This window comes from Triticum dicoccoides, chromosome 4B (assembly GCF_002162155.2).
Source record: "Triticum dicoccoides isolate Atlit2015 ecotype Zavitan chromosome 4B, WEW_v2.0, whole genome shotgun sequence".
Lineage (NCBI taxonomy): Eukaryota > Viridiplantae > Streptophyta > Magnoliopsida > Poales > Poaceae > Triticum > Triticum dicoccoides.
In genome coordinates, this window is record NC_041387.1 from 585,816,717 (window position 1) to 585,820,804 (window position 4,088).

The following is a 4,088-nucleotide window of genomic DNA, read 5'->3' on the forward strand; positions in this document are numbered from 1 at the left end:
GATGCTACAACGTCTCGGTTTCGTCCATTTCTTAGTGTTGTGAGTGGAATTTCTGTTTTGTTGTGCATCACTATGTCCTCGTTTTTCTTGTTCATTTCTTTTTGTACACGTCCTGGAATTGTGGCCGCTGATTTCATTACATGTTCTGCACATTCTTACTCCCAGTGGGTGACCATCACTGTCCAGCTCAGGCTGTGGCTTACTATTTTTGTCATCATTTTTCTCCTTGCATGCCACTTTTTTCTGGGTTGCGTCGCCCCCTTTCTTCCTTCCTCTTGTGTTTGAAACAGGAGGTGGAAGAATTGTTTCTTTTTTGATAGCACCAGTTCGGTTGCGTTCAATATTTTCTACTTGCTCGGCATTATTGTCATGCTGGGATTTCTTTGCTTGCTTTAGTTTTGCTGCTTCTTCTTCTTCTTCGTTGAGCACGTCAACTTCCTCGATCAGTGCCCTCATACCAGACAATGCTCTATGGCACCCAGCGTCGGACCTTGTAGCTCTATTTGCAAGGTCCATTGTTGTTTCTGTTAGCAATTTTCTACGGCAAGGTCCATTGTTGTTTCTGTTAGCAATTTTCTACGGCAAAAAAGCGAGGTTCCATCTGGTGTTGTTTGTTCGTAGTCTCTTCTGCCAAACGTTGCATCTGATCTTGCGTTACGGGTGTATCTCTTCATGATGTACACCTCAGGAATCTTGAGTACTCTCAAATGAGAAAGCATGCATAACACATGGACGCAAAAGAGCCCTGCAGACAAACACATGATTTTTTTGTAAGTGAACTACATGAAATTAGTAAATACATTTTTTTGTTATTTGTTCATTTTTAAAGAAGTGAACTTCATTTGGTTTTGTGAATTACTCATGCATGTGGACTTTTTAAAGTTCAGTAAGTGAGCTTTCATGCATGACTATCTGAATCTAGATTTTTTTGCTAGGAGTCTCACCTGTGTGTGTCCAGAGTTTGCACTCGCATTTGTAGACACCTTTCTCTTCATCGGCGACCACTTGGAAATTATGCCTTGCCCAGTCAAATGCATCTGATCTGTTGTAGTGGTGTACGAGATACTTTATCGGGTTCTCAGGGCACCATTCTGCTCTGAATGCAGTGCTACGGTAGAGTGTTTCTTTGAAATCTGCAAACACTGCCCTTGTATACACTTTTGATAGCTGAACTTCGAACCCAAACTTGGTTGTTGTTTTTACCTCTAACTGCATGATTACAAATGCACTGTTACGAACCAGAGAAATGAAAAAAATGTTTGTTTTTGCAGTCATATTTTAGCAGTTTTTGATTGACATTTTGTTTACCTCATTTGCTACTGTCTCTGCATGCTCGACGACCTTCCTGGTCTGAATGCACTTATCCACCTGCTGAGTAAATAGATGGAGATCATGCTTCTCCCTGACAAAATTCTTCTTCAGTATGCGGTTCCTGCTCTCGCTTCTCTGTGTGGAAGTCATCCAAGCACAGAAAATTTCCTTGTAGTAAGCCGAGATCCACTCGTGCCTGTCATCCCACAGCGAATTCATCACTTCGTCGTCTTGCAAGTTGTACCTCTGAATGAGGTTCTTCCATGCTTGTTCAAATTCTGATGGCATTAGTGGGTGGTTCAGCACCGCATTGAGTTCATCCTTGAGTTTCTCATGCGCCTTATACAACAAGGCGAGGTGGTCTTTGTACTTCTTCATAATATGCCACCGACACAGCTTATGCAGAGTTTGTGGGAGGATAGTTTTTAATGCTGCCTTCATCGAAGAACACTGGTCTGAAAAGTGACAAATAGTGTTTTTTTTATTAAGTTGTTTGCGTGTGTGCAATATAGATGGAAGAAACATAAGTGCACCAAAACAAACGTAAGTATGCAGGTGTTTTTTTTGTACCTGTGAGCATGCAGATTGGCGGCTTGTAGTTCATACACCTTAGAAAGGTTTTGAAAACCCACTCGAATGATGGTATTGTTTCATCTCGCACGAGTGCAACAACAAATATGGTGCTCTGTAGATGATGGTTCACCCCCACAAACACTCCCAGCAGCATGTGGAATTTGTTAGTTTTATACGTCGTGTCAAATGTAACGCAGTCTCCAAAATCTTCATACGATCCTTTGCAACTTGCATTCACCCAAAAGACGTAATGGTTATCTGCATCAACGTCATAATCATAGAAGAACTCTGGGTTTATCTTCTGCATTTTCTCGAAGAAATCCAGAAGTTTCTTGACCTCATCTTCAGACTCTTCTCTGGCAAACTTCTGTTTCCTGCATTTTCAGACACAATGCAAACTCATCTCATCAAACAGGAAATAATTACCGACAGAATACTCAAGAGGATATGCTCTGTTACGTGCTTACTTGTTTACCCAGTCGCAGCTAGTATGTCCCATGTACTGCAGACCACCAGACATACGCGACAGCGTCGACATCATCTGAGCATGTGTGTGGTTGTCCAGTTGCATGTCTTTCACTAACTGGTCTATCAAAGGATCGTCTTTTTTGTGCGATCGCATGTGCAAAAGCATCCCGGGGCTTTCCAGCATCTTGTGATTGTGGTTGAGTTAAACCATTTCTATCACAAATTTGCCATCCTTCCTATTTTTGACTCTAATCTTTGTCTTGCAGCCAATCCTTTTTGATGTCTTCTGATGTACCCGGTGATAATCTGACACAGTCTGCTTGTGCGTCCCTTCTCTTGAGCAGACAATGTAGGCATTTGTCCTGTGTTTTGCCCTCTTGCGTATGCCAAACCCTGCACATCTTGCATAATTGTTGTAAAAGTCTCATGCCTTGTCGTACGTGGTGAACTTCATTCCAGCAACAGGTACGAGGTTCAGCGGCATGTTTTTATCCTGTATTAATTGCAATGCTCTATGAGATAATTTGTTCTATTCTGTTTTTTAAATATGAGGAGTGCATACGAGTTTAATAAAGCATTGCGATGTTCCTAAGTTTTCAGAAGAATCCAATGTATTAGATGCTAGGTCAAACCTCATAAGAAATATCAGTGTGCACTGCAATGTTATCTAAATGGACTGCAACTATATTTTTTCAGAACATGAACTTACATGTGTGTAGAGTCGTTCGCCCGATGGTGTTTGCAGCTCGCCGGGTTGTATTGGACATGGCGGGGTTATAGCAGATCTGTGTAGTTGAGGATCTCGCGGCAGCAATAGTGAGGAGGATTTGTACTTGTTGTTTACTTTTGACCGAGGTACCATTGGTGGTCGTAGCGTCAAAGTTGATGCAGCAGGTCTGCTTGGAGCTCTGTTTTTTGGTGCAACAGGTGGACGCTCAGCTCTGTTTTGGGGTGCGGCAGGTGGACGTGGTGGTAATCCAGTGTTGTGACGACGTCTCTATAGATTGGTTTAAAATTTTTGGAGCAGTGGCACATCATCATAGTCATAATCATCATCTGCTGGAACATCGTGTTCAACTGCATCATCATTGTCTGTTCGGACATGCTGTCCAAACATAGTGAACTCGTGCTTATACTCTGGGTTGAGAACTATTATTGGTTCATCTTCATCGTCATCGTCTTGATCATCCCGTTGGTGAGAGCCTTCCCAGACGAATGTGACATCGTCGTCATCTTTGACTACATCTTCTTCCTGGAAAAAATCTTCTTCCAGAGAGTACTGCACCCTGTTTGTCACCGTGAAGAATCCTCAAGGAATCTCAGGGGTAACCCAGCCAGTATCTCTTTCAGAAGAAGCTCCACTCTTCTGAAAGTTGTTGTTCTCAGTGCTGTCAATTATGCGCGGCATTCTGTATCTGCTGAACGTCATTTCCTGCACACAAAATGACCGAGCTGCATTGTCAGGTTAAATGAACTGAATTGTGCGAACTGCAATGTGTTCAAAATGGTACTGCCAAAGCATTGCATGCTGACTGCATCACCCCGCAAGGACTGCATTGTTATCCGTAATGAACCTATACAAGCGTACTACATAACCGAGCAAGTGCACTGCATTTTCCCCACAGCGAAGCAAAGCAACCGCACTGCATAGGTTTTGTAGGCGTGCTGTACTGCTTGTACTGCTTTGTCTATGATAAGTACACTAAGATGGTTGAGGAAGTGTACTTCTTACCTCG